The sequence below is a fragment of the Anabas testudineus genome, chromosome 6, assembly GCF_900324465.2.
Source record: "Anabas testudineus chromosome 6, fAnaTes1.2, whole genome shotgun sequence".
Classification (NCBI taxonomy): Eukaryota; Metazoa; Chordata; class Actinopteri; order Anabantiformes; family Anabantidae; genus Anabas; species Anabas testudineus.
The window spans coordinates 17,117,743-17,139,610 of NC_046615.1; the positions used below are offsets into that span (position 1 = coordinate 17,117,743).

Below are 21,868 nucleotides of genomic sequence, written 5' to 3' on the forward strand. Positions count from 1 at the left end.
AGCCTTTTCCTCAATAACGCCAAAACGCGAGGGTTTGTTTCCAAAGCTGGATCTCTAATAACACTCCAACTAACGTGTTAGCCTATGGCAGCTGGCATCAGAGAGAGCAAGTGCATGTGTGCATGTTCGGTGCACGACTGTTTACCCAAGGTTTGACACAGAGTGTGCTGCTTAAATCATACTGAGAACAGTCACTGTCACTTATCCTCCAAACGGAACCTTTCATAATATCTCCGTGTTGCTGCTTTGATGCTCACGCTCCTGCCTGTAAAAGGTAGATAGATAGATAGATAGATGGATTGATTGATATGTGGATCCTGTGTTTGACAGTTGTTTTTTGTCCTGCGTTGATGAATTTTATGCCCTTGTACACAAAATCCCTCTTGTCCTAAGCTGATTTGCTCCCCACATGCTTAATTCCTGTCATATTCATATCACAACTGTGTTGTTTTCATTGACCACTGACTTTGTTTTCGTCTCATCAGACTCAGTCTGATTATTATAGACCCAGTGAGATTCACCAGTTTACATCTCAAGCCATTTTATTCAGAAAACCCAGCAATAATTTTACTGGAAATAAAAAAAAACAACACATTCCCACCCAATCCCTTCTCTACTTCCCTCCTCCTCTGCGTCCCTCTGTCTCCTTTTGGTCAAAGCTTCTGTAAAGGGGGAACTCACCATCACGCAACAACAAGCCCCCCCCCTCTCTTCTTCTGCTCATCCCCAGACCCTCTTCCACCCAGACACACATGCCTTCGCTGCACACTTTCTCTGCCTGCTCCCATAGCTAAATTAATACAATGCTAATGACCCCTGCTCTCTGAAAGGGCTGACACACTTTCTAGTAATGTTTATTCACTCCAGGCAGACTATTGTTAATCTGTTTAAGAAGATAACAATATCCCTCTATCTCCACCTTATGTCTAGTTTGCATTAATTCAGAAACAGGCGGCAAAATGTGTGATACCACTTTATGTATGAATGTCCCTTAATGTCCGTCTTTTGGTAGTCCATCCAGTCGTACTTTGACCATGATAAAAAAGGATGTTGCTTAAGCCCAGAAAACCACTCCTCTGCTACAGCTGGACCTCTTCCGACAGGACATTTCAGGCTCATTTTACCAGAGTGAAGAAATCAGGACAAGATAGTGACCTATATTATGCTGCTGTCTTTACTTTTACCGTCAGAACGAACGACACTAGGCGGAGAGATTTGCATAACTAAGAGATTATCATGACACGTTGGCTGGAGTTATTGTGAGACCACCAGCCAGTCACACTGATGACCTAAAACCGGTGGCGGGCAACTCGGGTCCGGGGGCTATGGGAAAAGCTTGGGTGTTGTAGGGAAAATGTCACTAATTTCACTCTGTGGGCTGGAGAACCATGAAGACTATTCTGTGTTATGTGATCAACGCTTCTACTGTGAGCGACCGTCTGTGGCATTGTGAACTCCGCCAACCACAGGACAGGACAAAGTGTCTCTTAAACAGAAAGAGTTGTTCTATGTCACTTGTGGTAATAATGATGACATCATTTTTTTTTTTTTTTTAGAGGAACTGATGTGAACTTGAGAGGCTTTTACTTGGTGATTCACTTCACCAAGGAGGAAGTTCCTTTATGTAGGAGAAATGACTCTTTCATTTATGGTATTGGATGGAATAAGTAGCAGTGGCAGTCAGCAGGAGACCTTTAAACTCTGTAGTCTGTTGTGTAATGGACATTTAAAAAGAAGAAACTCGGTGTCCTCTCCATTGCGTGGCACTGAAAGACCCAGCATTCTGTTGAATTTGAACTCAGGTCTTACCTTTTAGTTTTGACCATCAACTTGCTGTATCACAGCTTTACCAAAGCCGTTGATCTAAGAATGGTGACAAGTCAAACAAGGCCAGAAATGAGGCATCGAACTAGAGCTGAACTGATCAGGTGATTGACATAAAATAAATATGCCATTGTTGTCATTAAGTAACATGTGGCAATAATTCTGTTTTTATGTAAAATGCACAGGCATATTTCTAGAATATGCCATCGCAGGTCACTCCGGCAGACTGACTGAATGATTGAGGTACCCTGGAGACACACGTACTTGTGCCCTTAGTGGCAGCCGTTGTGAATAAAAGTGGTGTGCTGCTCAGCTGTGATGAGGCTAAATCTCTGGGGACTGATAGAGGCCCTTGCCTATCCATTAGTGTCATCATGCTCTGGATGTTTCTTCCCAGTGGGCCAGTCACACACAGTAGCACAGCACACTGACATTGCGTGGACCTCTTGTCACAAGCATGTTTGACTTATCCTGGGACTGATGAGCACCTCATTAGAGGATCACCAAGGGATTGGGACCCCTCGCTTTACGGCTGCTTGAACACTTGCGTTGGTTGTAATTTGGACAAACTCATGCAGACGTGGTTTGAGTACATGCAGAGAAGGACATACATGTTTGTTACGCACACACACACACGTTTCACGTTGTCCCTCTCTGCGAGTGGAGCATGTATGGTCGCAAGCTGGTGGGTGCAATTAGAGTTTCACACTCAGTTAGGCAGCAGCTGTAATGGGGATTGACACGTTCCTGCGATTCCACTCCACACAGCTGCAACTGTTGATGTTTACATCCTAGACCAGTTTTGCATTATCACGAAAGGATGGTGACAAATGACTGAGAAAAAGATATTTAATGATTTATGTGTTGCTTTAAGCAAGACCGGGCATGCTGCCTGAGTTATTAGATACATAGATGTGCAGTTGCTTTTTTGCTATTTTGTCTTTAATGACAACATTTCTGTGATTTATGCTGAGTCTGAGGGGATTGGTTGTGTTGTAGGTTGGTTTTGAAACATCACCTTGGGATTTTGGGCAGGTGATGGACAATTTTCACTTCTTTTGAAGTTTGAAACACTGATTGATTAATTAACTATTATTCATTTTCTGTGATAGTAAATTGAAAACAAGCAATGTGAATCTGTCAAAAGAATAATCAATGAAATAATCAGCAGATCAGCCATTAATGCAAGTGGTTTGTTACTGCCTTAATCCCTCAATGTATTGATCACAGATGCTGTCTTCTAAGAAATAGGGTCCTGTACTGTTACATGAGGTTGTGTTTTATGACCAGACGTGGTTGTGTAGTGGTCAGTGAGGATGTCCCTGGACAGCTCATTGTCACCAGACATTTGCACCATGGCAGTCGTCAAGCCCAATCACTCTTGGTTTCCCGGGGAGCATTATTATCACAATTATCAGCCATGTCAGATTATTACACCCCTTAGTGAGAACAAAGAAAATAGTGATGCTCTTTTCTGTGCAAACCAACTGTCAGGGAGTGACGGCAATAGAGAGCCCTTTTGAAGTGGGATAATGGTATGTAATGTTTGTGGGTTTTATGTTTCCTCGCTACCCCCAGTAAAGTGCCTGACTTGTTAACTAGCTCCGCACAACATTGGATCTGACTCCCAGTGAACTTTGAGTTCAGTGACTTGAAATGAACAAATCAATGTGAGACTTGAGATGTGAACTAAGAGTATATCTTCTGAAATCTCTTAAGATGCTCAGCTTCGTTGCCTCCCACTAGAAGAAAGGAAAAGTGGGAGTGTTTTGAAGCTTTCAGGGTCGCAGGAGGGAGGAGGGGTGGATCATGTACCTCAGTTGATGCTTGGAAGGGGCAGGCAAAACAAAGGGGATCTGTTTTCTCTGTCTGTACTGGCGGGACGGCTGCTCTAGTTGCTTTCTTGCAGGGTAAGGGGGGCGATGCAGGGTTATGCCCAAGGACATCCACAATAGGATCTTGGGTGTTGGAGCTACTGTTTGAACTGACGTTCCTGCGGAAGAAGACTGGAAAGGCATTTCTTGCTACTGAAAGCCTCGGGCCTCTTGAAGCTCTGGCCAACTTTGAATGGGCAGCAGATGTTGGAGTGGTAGTTGGTGGCTCAGTGGTAGCCTGTAACAAGGACCAGTACTTCCCTTTCCTGTCCTGTCCTGAAAACAACAGGAGGTGGGCATGGCACCACCGGCAGGGTGTGCATTCGCCAAAATTACAGAGAATTCAGGAAGAGTGTTTACTTGAACGCTTTCTGTTCTCAAGCCTCCATCTTCCTCCTATTTGCATAGAGCTTAAGAAAAACTCGGCAGCACATCCCACTCTCTGTTGGCACAGTGATGCAGCCCACTTGTGTTGTCTAATAGCTCAGCAAATACACAACCACAGCTCTTACTCTGCTTATAATGTTGGAGATTTAAAGAAAGAATCCTGCCAAGAAATCCTACATGAACATCCATATTCTTACCAGCCTGTTCTTGAACATTTCATCTTATAAACTTGGAGATTTGGGGGGCTGAAGTGGTAAGCAGAGCGAAGGTGTAGATTTTCTTTTTTGCCCTAGCACATGATGCAACAGTGATTGAATCAGCAGGACAGAAGCAGACACTTAGCTGTCAGCTCATGAATAAAGTTGACATGGAAACACAAAATGGCTTTGCTATGGTTCAGGAGGATCGCTGACCTCAAGGTCTTACTTAGACCAGACCTTCTCGTGCTCTTACCCCCTGCTCCACCCTCTACCCCCTCCCACACCCTTGCTGAGGGTAAGACACCATGTTAGCAGCTCAGCAGCCACCAGTGAAGGGTCCTTAATCCAAGTGGGATGACAGCTTGGCTCTGGATGCTGTTTCTGTGGCGCTGAGACCAATGGGCCTTTCTTTCCCTCTTTTTCATCCTTTAAATCCCCAAAACACTGCCATAGGAATCCTGGGAAAAAAAATCTCCAGAGGGAGACAAAGGAATGGGATGGTAAACAAATCCAAGTGTAGATCTGTGATTCCTCCATTCAGGAGAAGATAAATGCACGTCCTTTTCAGATATCAAACACATAAAGCACAATGCACACTGGCTGCTTTGTTTTTGTTATTTCCTTCTTATTTGTCCTCGTGCCATGAGTTGTATGTAAAACATAATCTATACACAGATAATCTTTGTCCACGCATCAAACTGACTGAGAAAGATTGAGGTCAGAAAACCATTAGAATCATAAAATGTTGGATTGCTGTCAAACCAAATCCCTTTTCCTTCCTTTTCACCAATGAGCTGAACCACCCTGAAATTAAATGTGTGAAGAGGTTCAGACATCTAGTAGTTAACAACTACACAATAGTATGCATCAGACATGTTTGCTACTCGACTCAGTCTCTCTGCCAAGAAGCTATGGCAAATTTTTCATTTTCAGTGTGTTGCCATTTCTGATGGGTACTGATTCGTGAATATATGTGCTGTGTTAAATTGATGTTTCTTACCCTACGATTACAGGACAGAGAATGTTTTGCATTCCCTTTATGTTAGAGACATACATTTTCAACCACCATGAGAGGAAGATTGTCTTTAAATTAGATTTATTAACAAAAGCCCAAGGACATCCGGCATGGAGCTGACTGTGCTTAGGCCTTTTGCCAAAGCAATTTAAGATCAAATGTGAGTGATGAAGTAGCAATCAGTATAATCTCCTTGTGGTCAGTCATTTCTGGTTTCTCAGAACTGGGCATGGAGGAATGTATTTGTCACTAAGATAATTCCTTGCTGTGGGCGAACTGGTGAAGATGAACAAATGGCAACTTTATTTTTTAAGGATCTCCTCTGAGATTGGCCAGCCAATCAGATGTCTAGTGTGGCTGAGAGCTGTCTGGGCCAACACTGGGCTTTTTTTCAGCCTTGAGTTTGTTTGTCAGTCTATGTGGGAGATATCAGTGAGTCTTTGTTGGGCGACCATGGTTTATAGCCAAAGCCATGTGGTGTTAATGCAGAGTCTCTCAAGGAGACAATGACATTAATCATCTTTAGGTGTATGGGCATTTGCAGCAGTAGAAGTCGTCTTTTCCATGTGCTCCATTTTCTCAATATTTTAACACACAGTTCCACCATTGTGTATATGGATATTGGCGTTGAATGACTTTCCTTATATTGGTTTTAGTTGGTATTGTGCTGGCAGAGGTTGAAAAGACTTTGGTCTGAAGCAGGCCTAATGCTGGGGTCTTCAAGGTTGGCTGGTTTCGGGCCTCTCAGGGCTCAAGGCACAATGACCACATCTCTCCATGAGCAGAGCTTTGGTGGATATGTTACTCAGAGGGGTTACTGCATGACAGAGGGCACACCTCCACACATCCTGTGAGAGAAAAATAGGACACTTTCACTCATTGGTCATTTGTAATGTGTCACTGAGGTGGAATTCATATAGTTCCTGGTTTTGAAGTCAGTATCTTGATGGTATTTGACATTTCTGAGTAAGTAGAGGACTTGGCTTAGTGTCAAGGGGCACTCTTTAGATGTTCAGCACTACTTTTCACTGCATGTGCTTGGTGTGGAACAATAGAGATAATTGTTAACGAGAGGCTGGATGTGATGCTCTGCTTACTGCTGGTTGGCGTGACTTGTCTGAGCTATATAAACTGTATGTAGAAAAGATTTAATTTCCCTGCTTGACTGATAAAGACTAAAAGTGGAGTTTCATTTCCAAAGCTATGCTTTCATATCACGATATCTGCTGCACTTGGAATTATTAAAAGCTATTTTTTAATCTCAGCTTGTAGCCATGTGATTTAAATAAAGAGCAGCCGCTAGCCGGAGAGCAGATTGTGCACTGATTCCTCTCACTGTCTGTCTCTTACTCCATCTCTGTGTTCATGTGATTATTTCCATTTTCATTCACTCTCTGATTATATGTCATATCTACATCTGTTACCGTGTTTATGAAAAGTCAAACTTCTCAGTAACTTTTCATTCTGGTGATTTAAAATAACTACAATAAACAACAATTAAATCCAGCTAGTCAAGTATTCAGTTCTGGAAAAATCTGTAGCTTTGCCCAAAAAAATCCATTAACTGTATAAACAGTACATGTCTGTAGCATTAAGAGCTGTAGCATAAAAAAGTGTATTTCTTAGAAACTTTTAATGAGAAGTAATTATTATCATTATTAAAAAATTATTACAAGTACAATAAGTACATATTGCCAAACATATATAACACACCCATTTTAATGTACAAATACTTGAATTAAAGCGCACATTTCTTTTGACTGTTTTTGTAACGGCCATTTAAGTTGAAGACTCAATGTATTCTGACTCATTCATTAGTTTCCCTTGAGGTTACTCTAAAAGTCTCCCTAATGCCTACTATCATCTGGATGTATGTTGAGATGGTATCATTTTATGAGCTTACATGTTTACACTGCCATAACCAGGGGTAACGCTAAAGGCAAATATTCTTTATAACCTTGCAGAGTTGATGTTTCTAATGTAGGCGTTGTTCACTGCTATTGAGCCTAATCAGGCCAGAATAGGGGAACTACATGGAGGTCGGACTGATTGGATTCTCCACAGTCACCAGCAGTGGAAAAAAAATCTAATTAAGCCTTAGGCGACCCAAGTCAAACTCCCAAGGATTACCCTGGCCTTACACCCAAAACCCAACCCTGGGAGAGAGTGATAACTAGACTCCCATAATCTGAAGCTGGGGCTGACTGGAGGGGGGTTGATGATGAAATCTGTGCAAACTGAATCAATCAACCCAGCAGCAGTGATTACTGACATCACCGCAGGTTCAGTAGTATGTCAGTCATATCATCCTGGGAGAAGCGAAACATATCAGGCAAATTAAGTTTGAGTCAAACCTCAAAGCTTGCAACTTTCTCAAAGTCAGTCTGTGTTAATGTTTAACACCACAGCACGAAATAGTGCATATAGCTACAGTGTTGTCAGTGTGTTTTGGAGAGATAATCATAGAAAAACTGATTTCATGCAGAGTTTCATCCGTATCATTCACAATCCCCCACGCTTTGAAGTCAAATTAGAAGTGTATCTGTATGGGTGGAAACGACAGACAGATTAGAGAACAGAAAACATGCTTTGAAAGAGCATTTAACTCCCCTCCCCCTCATCCTTAAATCTGCCTTTGGAGACAAAATAAAACCCTGCAAAGTGTCTTCCCTTTTGTCCCAATTTAAGGATGTGGGATGGATGTATGCTCTGAATTTTAGGGTTTGCTTTACACTTGCTCTTTTGTTTGAGTGAAAGTACAAGTTTACTGTGGTCATTGCTTTTCAATAGTTCTTCAAACAGTTAGCCCGTGAGGAGAATAACTCACAATGGGAGACCGCCATTGATCAGGTGTTTGCCTATAAGAGTTTAGGAAGAAGTGAGGAGGGCGAGGGGTCAGGCTGGAGTGAGAGACATGGAAGAGACAGTGACCAGGACTTGCTCTCCTTCTCACCAGGATGCAGCCAAGTCTGAAATATGGCTCTCTTGTTTTGATCCTGGGAACAATGCACCTGCTGGAAGCCTAGTGAAAACCTCCTCTCACCATGTGTCCTTTCCTGTGTCTCTGAGGTATCACTGACTTGTACCCATGTGAATACAGCCTCTGATATTGTTGTATCATTATATGATATAACTTTCATTGGACAATAGCTTCTTTTGTGCTTCCCCAGTTAAAAGATGGCAAGAGCTTGTCATCTCTTCTTGCCTTATCACAGGATTATATTATTTGTGAGTTGTATCTTCCAGTCTAGCATCAAAAATGCAGCTAAAAACGCTCTTTTGGCCTCAAAACAAAAGCCTCAGAGTTTGTTTCACTCAGCCTGTTTATCTAAGCTGTGAGTCAGCTGAAATGGGACTTTGGATATGAATTTCGAATGGAAACAGTGTTGGCAGCAGTGGCAGGGCCGCGTCCTTGACAGCCCTGTTGAATTAATTCCTTCCAAATGACTGGTTTAAAGAATGAAAAGAGGAGTGTGAATAAAACCTACTATTCTGTGCTTTGACGGAGGTCCATTTTTAAACATAATGTCTTGTGCATCCATCCTTTTTTATCCCTGTGACTCATATTGTGTTGAATTGAAGCATAATGGAATAGGTGGCCACAGAGAAACCACCGGGGCCAGCTCATCATAGCACTTCAGTTTGATTGACACCCCGCTTCTTTTTTCACATCAGACATGGTAAAAAGGTATAAAAGTGGCTTTTTTACATAACATTGGACAATTGCATGCCTAACCTCCTTCATTCACCACTGGGCCTCTGTGAATTCAAACTGGAGCAACCTCAACATATCTGTGTTTTGTAATGCTAAAATTAGCAGAATCTGAGGCATGTGCTTGATATGGTAATGGGGCAGGAAAATTGTGTTTGAGTTAATTTTCTGTTTTACCATGGGTATTTGCCAGAATCGACTTTTTAAATTTGACTAAAAATGTGTTAAATTCGGTTTGACATTTAGTATGAGAAATAAAAGTGAGCAATACTTATTTTATGTCATGTAGATATTGTGATATAGTACACTTTTTGTATATAAAAATTAGAAAGAAAATAAATCATACATCAGGGTCCACTCACTTTAAGTGACATTTTCCGACCTTGATCAAATGGAGTTTGCTCATGTGTAATCTAGATTATTTAGTTGTTGCCATGTAATGACACTTTCTTTACCATATAAGACCATCTGCCATCGTGTGACTGAAACTCCACCCTGACAGACCAGCAGCAATATCTGTTTGTGGCTAATCCAGTATATTAAACACCTCACAAAACACATTGATCACTATGATGAGCCTAACCACTCTGACATAGATATAGCAGTGCAAAGACTAACTATAGCACAAGAGACACCTTATTCATCCCCATGGGCTAATTATTCCCTCTGGCTTCTTTTACCTCATCTCCTAGTTTTTCTCTGAGCTTTCTTAGAGAAACAGAAAACACTGCAGCACTATTTCAGAATAGTGTATTGTGCAGGATGATTTATGATAGTGTTGGTAGATGTGGCATAAATGAACACTGTGTGACACTGAGAGATTTTCCTTCATGGACTCACACAGTAGCAGCTCTCAGCAGTGTGCTCAGTGCAGGAGTGTGTTGCACTAAATGTTTAATGGAGAGTTAAGGGATAAGGGGCATCTTCTGTCTCTGCCTGCATAGTGTCTCATTCCCACCTGGCCAAGCTCCAGTGCTCACTGCAGCGTTCTGACCCACTACACTGCTGCATTGAGACCAGATACAAAGCCTCATCAGAGACTTTGTAGTTCAGCTATTATAGTTATCAGCATACTGTATTGACTAGTTTGTGTAGCACAGGCCTCTGTTCTCAAATTTGGCCAGACTATAAAGTTCCTCAGTCACTTGACTCTTGTTCACCTATATTTCATTTACTTGGTTGACTTTCTACCACGTCAGTTTGGAGTAGTATGTAGGTCGTTTGACCACCACCCATCAGCCTGTGTCACGGTCAAAGCCTCAGCATTTCAGTGAAGCCCTGGCTGTCCTTCAATGGCTCTTTCACTGCCGCTTGGTGACAATGCATTTTTTCCATGCCATAAAGCAGATGCTGTATTATAGCAGCACAATACTGGGCCCATCTGAAACTGTTTACCATCTGAAAGGCGCACCAGGATCAGGATGCCTACCACTGAGTGGGGCTTTTTGACTTGACACTCTATAATGAGTACACACTGGAAGGAAAAGGAGCGGACAGCTTTAACTGGCATTGTGATCCCTGCATAGAGAGAGGAAATGCAGTATAAAGTGCCGATTCAGCCTATTCTTCTGATCTTTTATACTTACTAGAATACAGAGATTACTATGGTATCAAATGAGCTTGTCAGGAGTTACAGCTACTGCAAATACATATACAGGAAACTTGCAGCTTAAATATTCATCCACCTAAAAAACGATTTAATGCTATAAATATAATTTTGCTGATTTGTCGTGACAGCTGTCTTTTACTGAAAGTCAACAAATCAAGAAGTAAGGACAGAAGTGAGAACGGTTTGAGTTTAGAAAGTGAACTGGTGCAACTAAAAAGCCCTGCAGGTAAATAATTACCTTCCTCTGTGTGGCTCGAACCTGTCTTTTCTTGCTGTTTGTTTTCAGTTATTTGAAGAGGTTCGCCTTGTTCTGAGTTGTCTGCCCTCAAGGCTTGTTGTATGATGTAGTCCTCAACCTACCCATTATATAAAACAGCTAAAACAGTGTTGAACCAGCACTGCTGATGGAAAGGAGCCCTGTCAGCAAGGCTGTTAGTCACTAATTGAGCACTCAAGCAGAGTGGGACCTTGAAAGGCCAGAGGTACCCAACGAGACAGGCTGGTTGGTCAGTCACACTTCACAGTCAAAATCTTCCACACCCCAGGCTTGAGAAAGGACTTCTGGAGACAGGCACCACTCAGACCTTCTCTTGAAGCTGAGCTGTCCTTGCCCCCCCTCTGCTCCACTCAGAGGGCTTACCATCTCTGACAAGAACTATCCGAGGTCTCCAGCTGGTCATTAGTCATGCCGAGGACACACATCTATCACGTCAAGAGCTTGGACAAATAACAGCCGCACCACACACAAGAAAGCCCAGACAGGGACACATTTAAGTACATTAACCCAACTCTAGTTCCACTTCAGAAGAAGGATGTCACTACGGGAATAAGGAAGTAACTGTGGGTGTATAAACCAATTATATAACTTGATTCCTGCCTGTGTAGTAGGTTGAGAGCACTGCACTTGGAGAAATGTGTAACTGAGAAAACAGTGATCCTGGTTCTAGTTAATGTTGGAGTCAGGAGTTTGTTTCAGTTTGTTTATTGCAGTTTTTTTGATATAACTGCATATTGCTTTAGAAGTCTGTGTATGTGTTCATAAGCGAGTCATTCATGGCCACCATCAGGTCAAGGTTTGACTGAGTGTGTAATGTCTCAACATCCACTTAGTGTTCAGTAACAGTTGTACACAGTGCGATATCTTTCAAGTGACTGGCAGGAAGACTTGTGGGAATATAACTTTATTTTATTTTTTCCTTTTTTCTCTTTTATGCAGTATTTAAATTATTTTACAGCACAAACAGGGCACATCACAACACATCTCCACAACATTTGATTGCCTTCCAATTTGCTATTTTTCTCTCCTGTCTGTCTATAAAAACACCTGATTTTGATAAGTAAGAAGGGAAACACATTTAAGTGTGCTGTCAATACATTCAGGTTTCATCTAATCCTCCCCACAGCCATCTGCAAATTGAATTAAAAATAACAGTGATCTGTTCACCTTTAAAACACTCAGTCACTTTTCTTATTATGCTGCTGCCTATGCTGTCACTTATTTTAGCAGTGTGCATCTGTCCCATTTTGTCATATCATTTCCCTGAAGAGTACAAGGTGTTGTGTCATAACTGCAGCAGTGTTAGTTTTGCTTATCAAGACACAGACAGACCACAGAGACTAACACATACAGTGGAAGCTGTGTGGAATCCCTCTAGGATCTGAACAACTGAGCACAGACGCATATCGTCTATCTCTGAGAAAACTTAGGCCTGAATGGCTGTAAATGACAAGGCTATTGTCTCCAGTAAATCAAGAGAAGGTCTTTTCCTGCAGCTTCTTCTTATGCTCTGAGCCAGTTTCTCTGACATCGTGCATTCAGGCAGAACTTGTCTGTCAGCTTCGTTTTGTCACTAATTTATTCATTTAAGCAGTGGCAGCCACATTCAAAGACAATGGCGCACAAGCTCCGAGTTGAATTAACCTTAATAATTATGCAGATTTGAGGAAAGAAAAGCCCAATTGTTACACACTCCTCAAAATTCCTGCCCCCTCCTGTGCATGACATCCAAGTGAATAAATTACTAGGCACAAGAAAATACTCACTTTCCTCCTAAGAACCCACTTGTAACAACAGTATTTTACTTTATTTGAGTGAGAATGTTTAGACTGTGCCTTCTGAGGTCAAACCGTTGTTGTTTATGTTTACATTAGTGATGGACATAGTCCATAGCATAATGGACGCATGCATCCACTGGAAGTGCATTATCCAGTAGAGCAGGGATCCATTTTCTCAAAACATTTTAAAGGAATCGACTTTAAATGCTTCCAATAAATGCCTGGTTTAAAGTGCTAATGGGCTGTTTGATCAATAGATGAGCTTTTCCACTGTAAATACCAAAGGTAGTTGAACACAGTTATACAGAGAGCATTTGAATCCATTAAGTGTTCCCTTGAATCCAGGGGTCAGTTTGATGTTTTTGAGCCTGTGTGATATCACAGCATTCCTATAGTTAGTTTAAATTATGGGGGATGTAAAAACATTTCTCTGTAAAGGATAAAAAAAAATAACAAGATATGTTCCAGTAACACATATACAAAACCAAAAGTAAAACATCTATGTGTGAAACTTTAAGTAAACCCGCCAGTCAACTGAATATTAAGTAGCAGATATTTTGCTAATTGATGCCAAATATTTGCTTGTTCCACCTCTGTAAATGTTACAGTTCCTCTTTCTATATACTTTTGTTGTTTGGTTAACAATATGAGTCATAAAAATCATGGCCCTGAGGCCGGAGAATTTTCATAGTCCTTAGTTGTGCCTTAATATTCAAAGAGAACGCATCAAAACTTACTTTAAATGCAGCACAGATGCTTAGGACTGACATCTGGCCACTAATCACACAGTTGAGAAATAATAAGGTATTGGCTGACTCTGGGAAAACAACAATAACAGAAGCCCATTTGCATCCTGTACTCAGCTGCTAAAAACAAGGGCATCTGATATTCTGCCTAATGTACAACACAGTGGAGGAGATGAAAGCCTGTCTCCGACAGTGCGGCTGATACTCAGCCGGCTCCAAATGAAGTGGAATGACTGATCTAGAGGAATGGAAGCCCAGGTTTACTCAGGTGTTTCTAAGAATAGAATGGCTTGATTGCTAAAAAGTCTCCTGATTGTCTGTGTTTACAGAGCTCATGATTGGTTTAATAACTGAGGTCATTTATGTTGTAATGAGGCAGGATGAGCCGGGGTGGGACACGTGTTTCTGCAGTTTGTGGCCGCCGTGTCCCAGAAATGCATTCGGTCACTCAAAGGCAGCCTGTGCCGTTTGTTTGGGGATGTATGTGAGGGTGAATTATTGATGCAGCGTAAATCCAATCTGGCTCCTGGCAGGTGCGCCGCGTGGTGTTTGCTGTGTGCATGCGAATGTGTGTGTGTGTGTGTGTGGTGTTGTATGTGTGTGAGACACTGTCAGAGAGGAAGAAGGAGCAGTTCTGTAATTAAAAGGCAGCACAGTCTGCAGTCCTGCCCACACAGATGCAGCTATAGGCACACAGGCTATAGGCTCAGTGTTCAGTTCTTTGCATAACCACACGACCACCAGAGTTCACATACACTGTTGCTACATAGAAAACGTCTTTCTTCTCCTCTCTAGCTTTCCTCCCTTCTTCTTCCTTCTCAATATCCATCTGTTAAGCAGTACACTTTCTTTTTCCGTCCCACTGTCATCCACTTTTTCTCACCCTCTTCCTCCTTGTTTTCTTCTCTCTGTCTCTCTCACACAAATTTCACAATGTGCCACACTCGAGCTGCAGCACTCTGTTATTGTGCAGTATGCAGACAAGCTGCTTGGAGCCCACCAGTGATATCATCCCATTGTCCCTGTGCTGTCACCTGCACCAGAGAACATGGAGTCCGGGAAGAGTAACTCACTCACTAACTACACTTGTGATTGGTTCTGATTTGCTTTGAAACTACAACACTACATATACTGTCAATTCTTTGTGTGTTTGTGGCAGATATTCACATTCACATTTTTTTCCAGAATTTACAGAACACACACTCTCAGTCGGTTTGTGTTTTTGTGAAGTGCTCCGACGGCACACAGACAGGCAACCTCACACTTGCACACATACAAAAACAAACATTTACAGATTCATGTTGCAGGAGTGTACACACTCTTCTCTTTTCCCACAAACATTCACACACTATATAAATATGTATACTGTCCGGTACACACACACACACACACTCACACACACACACACACACACACAGCAACTAACCAGCCGACGTCTCTGCACCGTCATTGTTCTTTACACTTCTGCTTCTCTCATTTGCTCTTGCCTTTGGCATATCTTCCTTCTCTCCTATACTTCACATCACATCACTCTGTCTCCCTCCTTCTGCATTTTATCTCAGTGCTTGCAGCAACCTGATGTGTTTCTGTGTGTGTGTGTGTGTGTGTGTGCATCAGGCTGCTGTAGACAGGCTGATTAAACCCTTAAGCGCTGTCTCCTTCACCACTGGCTCAGGCGTACCTCAACATAATGCCACATCACTGACACTCAGCCCTTCTGTCTGTGGCCTGTTGACTTGTATCAAAGTTTTGTCTTTTTCTTTTTTCTTTTGTATAGGGATATCTGTTGTTTGAATATCTATTGTTTGTTTGTTTGGTTTTGGTGTTGACTTGTTGAGCACAATATGGATTTTACATCAAAGGAGGAGAAGGAGGGGAAAAATCTAATTGTCAGCTTTTGAACTCAGTAGAAAGCCCATATTGTCATATCTGTGCTTGGATTTGCTGTGATGGAGGTGGTTCAAGGTGTTCTGTGCACAACCATTCAGTAGAGGCACATAGCTGTGTGTTTAATCTACAATGTTTTTATGACCTTTCTCTATTCATTAAGGACACTGCAGGTTGGTGTATTGATTAAAAGCAAGGCCGCGAGAGCTGCATATTCAAAAACGTGTGTGCATACTATTTGTGCATGTATGCTCTTGGGAGGTTTAGGTTGTGTTAGGGAGACAGGTGGTGTGTGTGAGCTGGGCGCACAGCATGGGAGAGGATGAAGACGAAGAAGAAGGAGGGAAGAAGAAAAATCTCATTCCCCTCCTGCTGCCACAAACATGCACTTCAAAGATGGCGTCTGGAGGCACCCGGCTCCCTCAGCTGTTGTTGTGCTAATGAAACTAATGAAATCAGGAGCAACAGTCAAGGAGCAAACTCAAATTCAGATTGCGCAGTAGCTGCTCGTAAAGTAACGGGATAATGCTTTTGCTAAGTGTTAAACTGTTGTCCATCCGTCCATCCGGAGTGGGTGTGTAACGTGTCAGTGGGGCAGGTTGTTTGTGCTTATGGCTGCAGTGTTGCCAACAGTAATGAACAGCCTGGATGACTTGCCCTGTGCAGCATCGATCGCACGCTCTCACACAGACGACTGATGGAAATTGGTCCTGGTGGGGGAAGCGAAGGAGGTGCACACATGCCTGCACCTTCTGTGGACACATATGGACACAGAGATCAGCACACATGTACATACTGAGAGAGCGAGAGAGCGTATGTCTCTTCTCTCTCTGCATGTGTGTGTGTGTGTGTGTGTGTGTGTGTGTGTGTGTGTGTGTGTGTGTGTGTGTGTGTGTGTGTGTGTGTGTGTGTGTGTGTGTGGGTGGGTGGCAGTATGTGTCTATTGATGCCCATGGGTGCTCACTGCTCACTGGACCGAGGATGATCTTCTCATTGGTGACAGTATGGAGCATATAGATGAGGCGACCTGCTCAGTGGGCTTTTCTTTTTCCCGTGCTGCGGAAAACTCTTGGATCTTTTCCACCTCCCCTCATGTACTCAGCTTGTGCTCTCTGCAGTTGGAGGGAGGCCTCATACACACACTGTATGAAACCAGGCTGTTGTGCTCCCTCTCACTACTTCAATATCACGCAAATGATTGCCATATTTCAATATACTGTATGGCTATGACAGTTGGCAAGTCATTCAAAGCCATTGGTCTGTGCATGGTGAGCTAACAATAGCCAGGAAAGGAGGCTGCTTCACTTCTTGGATATTGTTAAATCAACATTTTAGTTCATTACAACCTCAGCTCTGTTTTTGTAGTTTGCAACATTATCACACTGCACTTACCAAACTAGGCGCTGAAACATGGCAAGAAAAAGCAATGATCAGACAGGTTTTCAATAGGCTAAACATTCAACTAGATAGTATAAAGCACTTGATGCTTAAAACTGAAAAGTGTTTTAAACCATACAGGAGGAACCTGTTTTATGGCTTCTTTATTTCTGCTTCTAGCACTGTGCTCACCAAAGTAATTACTGAGATCTGGAAGCATAACAACAGTGCTACAAATTGGGACAACAGGGCAACCAATGCAAGCATTCAGACAGTCATACAAGTTGTTAACAGACCAGGTTTATTAGGAAGAGAACATAAAGAAGGGCAGTAAATGTATCACCCAAACTGACTTACAAACACACTATTAACCTAAAGTACTTGCTGTTGTGAGCACTGGGTTTTCTTTAACATTTAGTTAAAATGGTGTAGAAAAAGTAATCACGTATTATCACTTATCTGAGTGTTAGAGATCCTACTGGATGTTTTTTGAGTGATTCCAGCATGTTTCATGTTCTGGTGCGTACAGTGCGGGTATAACCGATAGAATTGATTAGCCCAGTTTCAGACCCCTGAATCACATCCCACACAATGAGGCCACCACAACCGACCAGTCAGACCACAGTAAATTAGGTCTGAGGAAATTATACAACCTATAACGTATGTATTTGATCAATAAACAATACATTGACCATCAACTTTAAGTTTAACATGTCTGTCTCACTACTCAAACAAACAAACAAACTAAAGCTCAATGAATAAAGAGAAACTACTACTGATTTGTTGTCTCTTTCAAATATCATAATACTGGCTAACCTAAGGTTTGATTTATAACTTCTATAATTATAACTGTTAGCTTTTTGTGATGCATTTGCAGATTTAAGCACTTAACTTCGAGGCCGCAGTTACTGTTAATAATAGGAATTATGGCTCAAACTACAAAAAGAATAAGACCCAAATTGAAATAATACAGAATTATCCCTTAATAATATACTTCACAGTTCAGAGTAGATGCTGTAAACAGTGGGTGGAGGAACAAAGAAGAGACTAGTGCTGCTCTGGCTTCTGTTAAGTTGTGTGTGCGTGTTGAATTGTGTCAGAGTGTTTGAGCTACAAAGAAATACGATACACGCCACCACAGGTCCTTAACCTCAGAGATGGTCTGCTGCCTGTGTGTGGTAAATATCTCCTATTCTACACTCCTATTGTTTTTTTACTGCGCTCTCTGTGCCTCTTTCTCTCCCTCTGTCCTTTTCTTTTTTTTCTCCATCATCCTCTCTCTTGTCTGTGAGCATGTTAACACTCCAGCCCTGTCAGTGAGCCTCATGGCACCATGGAAACCAGTCACACCATTCTCCATCAGAGTGTCTTTGTGTGTGTGTTTGTAGCGGGGACTGCCTGTGTGTGTGTGTGTGTGTGTGTGTGTTGATGGGCGGGATTGGGATCTTGTTTAGTTCCAAAAAGCTGAAGAGAGGTCATGGCCGTGCCTATGGGCCTCTTGCTGTAATTCATGTAAATTCCCTTAAGACCTCGGCAGCTTTGTTTTCCTCACTGTCCCCTGAGCTGAATCTGATGCCCGCGTCATCGATGCTTGATGCAAAATGAGCATTTCTTTTTCTTGAAATGTTAAATTCCTTCACTTAGCTCCTTTGATAGTCAACTGGATACCTCATGGTATCGTTAAAGGCTTATTATGTGGTACCTCTGACATCAGACTCCTCTCTGTTATTGTGTTGTAATGAGTTCAGCCAGAGCTAACAAGGATAAAATTGATGCTGACATGGATGAAGACAAAGTGAAGTGATTGTCAAAGTACAGTGAGGTTATGTCTTCAAAAATCTCATTGTCACGGTTTGTTAGTCAATAGATAATCACATTTAAACAACTAGTAATTTGGTGTGAGCTGCAAATTTGACATAGAACAATACTGTTAGGAGGATCCCAACAAACAACTGTGGAAAATTACTTGCAAGAATGTGTCAGAAGCAAACTTAAGAGGTCTAAATCCTCCATCCATGTCCTTTCATTCTCTTGCTGACAGCAGTAAAGTATTTCACAAGTGTCCCCCCACCCTGGCTCGATAGCCTTGTGAACCCAGTGCATTATTCTCTGTTCGAGCCAATCATATTTCACTCCTATTCACATTTCTGAAAAGGAAACTCAAAAGGAGTCCTTGCCATGAACACCCACTGACAGGCAAATGCATGCACATACTCGCGCGCGCACACACACACACACACACACACACACATATACTCATGCAGACAGTGTGCAGTTCTAGTTTGGAGGGCTTGGTCTAGTTTGCAGCAGGAACTTTGTTCTGTTAAAAGTTGCTATTGAAATATTGTTCTTCTATTGGTGTCGTGACAAAGAGCAGGGAGGGCGCCGGCCCTCTCTCAGTGTGAGTCTGAGCGAGCAATGGGCCCGGCCGGGATCGCCCAGTGTCTCTGCTCAACAGAGTCAGTGTGCAGAAATAATGCCCATTAGACTTGGTCAATCACGCCCCTCGCCCAATGAAATATGGCCGTCTCACTCATTTCATACCATAATCCATACACCTCCCTGCTATCCATCATCTTTCTGAAAGACGTCTGCCACCATGAATGCTTTTATTTATGATGCATTTTTTAAATTAATGGCTTCTCATGGGGTGACGTTGCATGCTGAGAAAGCTTAGCGTGCTGAGTTATGTTTGCATAGAAAACAACCGAAGCTGTTCATTAGTGAATTAAGGTGGAATTCCAGTGCAGAGGTTTCATATCTCTTGACCACCAATGAAGCTCTGACGTCTATATGATGATGGTCTCATTGTTGTATGTGGATGGAAATCAAACACTCGCAGTAGCCTGCAACAATGGCCATGTTGTGAAGCCATTGAGCATGTCCCAGCGGTGCAGACAGAATTCATGTGGCTTTGTAGGATTCTTAAGTGGTTATTCCCCAAACAACAAGCTAAACCAGTGGAAATAATTAAGCTGTGATGAAAGAAGTGCAGATGTTATATGTAAATAAAGTAAAAGCTAAAACCTTTTTGTATAATTCTCTTATTTTCGCTTTTTTTTTATTTGGGGGAAATGTCTCTTTGGTGTAAATACTTAATCTAGACATCCCAAACATGACAGAGAGCCCAAATTACACACTGTAGCAAGAGGTCACCAGCCACGCAGGTTAAGAATTACTGCTTTAGTTGTTAACATTTCCTAATCTGAAAAATAAGCTGTAGCTTTATCTTTAAAATAAATGAACATTATTTCTAAATGTAACACACTGGAAGTATTTGTTATTTAAAATGGAAAAACTCAAGTGAACTGTCTCAAGTAAATACTACTACTTGAATTCCACCACTGCAATTGAGAAGAAAAAGTGTAAAATAGTGTGTTTTGTTTTTGTTTTTGTTTAGTTTTTTCGGATAATGGAGGTTTAATCATTGTTGAGTAGAATGGACAATGTTCTTTGAGATATATTGTGTTACATTTTCTGTGCTTTTGTAGTGAGCCGAGCATTATTTAGGACCGGGCTTGAGAATAGTGACTCTTTCAAAGGGACAGCTCCTACCATTGTTGCCCTCTGCAACCATAGCTAAAGGACACCAAAAGACCTTTTTTTCACATGTATTCTTTTAAAACGGGTCGCAATAATACCAGAGAAGAGTCGGCAATAAATAAGGCTTTCCCTCTCTGAGTCAAATAGATTAGATTGCATGGGGACATCTGCTGAGTGTAGGTGAGCACTTTCTCTGGCCTCTCACTTTATGGGAAAGGAAGTATTTAGGATGTGCCTTGAGGCTTTTTTCTTTTTATTTACATCATTGTGCTTCCTATACTCCACCTCCACCTTCTATTGAAGTTCCTGAGAACTGCGTTGACTCAACCACAATCACTGCAGCTCGTGGTTATTTTAGTGTACACTGGGTGCTGTTTGATTCACCATGTAATTACTTTGTGAATTTAGCTTTGCAAGATGTTACACTCTTGTCATCTCTCCGTCCCGCTGTCAGCGGCATCTGACACCAAACGGCTAACTTTGAATATTTAATGCTCTTGTACAAATGTGTCTAAAAAGCCACCCGGTAACTTTATGGATTGTGGTGGCTGTTCATGTGATACCAGGAAATGTTTAACCCCTATTGTAGAGAGACAAAAGGTTGTTTTAATCCCACTGTGAGACGGGAAGGGGGGGGGGAGAGGAGGAACGTGAGAGGAGGGGTTGTGGGTGTGTTAAAGCTGGGTGGTGGGTGATTTTGTGAGGGAATCAGCTCTTCTCTCTTTACTGTCAGTCAGTCACAGCAGCCACATCGAGGAATACGCAGCCACTGGGATTATGACATCTGAGCTTTGCTCTAAAGCAACGGATGCACACGCTGAGGGGATTTGTCCTTATTGACACATAGAGACACAAAGGTGATGTATTCTCTCTTTTCTTGTGAGTAGTGATCTTAGACCATATAAATCACCTGTTGTGAAAGAAAGAAATAAAGAAAAACCTGTGATATGAGCAACAGGTGATGCTTCTAGTCAGCTGAACGTTTGATGATTTGGCTGCAGAATGAGTTTTAATAACAGTTGTTATAAGTTAAAAGTTATTAGTGTGAAGATTTGTGAGAGTTTCCTTTTTTTATGTAATTGTAAATTAAATATGTTTGTTTTTGCACTGTAAACAGACACAGAAGTTACTTATTTTTGAAGATGTTCTGCTTTTCTTTGCCTTGTTAAATTATATCTTACACCTTTATAGGCTTGTAGTGGCCTAGTTGGTTGACCTAAAATTGTTAAGTAGGTTTTTCAGTTTTATTTTTTTATACGCCAAAAATAAACAACTTGAGAAAACAGCTTGCACATTAATAGCTAAACAATGTAAGGTATTACATTAGTTGTTTTTACAAGCTTTATCCTGTAAAGCATAGACAGGTGATGGTCTTAGGATGCTTCTTACAGTGTGCTGAAATTTCTAGAGCTGACTTTTTCAGCAGTGAGATGTCCATAAGAGTTTGTTTCAGCTGTGCTGTTAACATTTTCACGGGTAGTTTGCATTTTTTTAGCACACTCATCAGCTTTATTCTGTTGTTGATTCTGCTGAATCTCAGTTTGCCTTCAGTGTAATGGCAATAAAAGCATCCCTGTCTCTGCGAGCTGTGTCCCCTAATGTAAAAATTATCATAGGAAAAGAAAGTATGTTCCGGCTC

The 21,868-nt window shown here is 41.8% G+C and overlaps 1 protein-coding gene across 17 annotated transcripts in view; it reads left to right on the plus strand.

The window, feature by feature from the left end:
• Positions 1–21,868, plus strand: part of LOC113166004 (neuronal cell adhesion molecule-like) — a 61,356-nt gene that overhangs the window by 273 nt on the left and 39,215 nt on the right. The gene's annotated exons all lie outside the window — the stretch shown is intronic.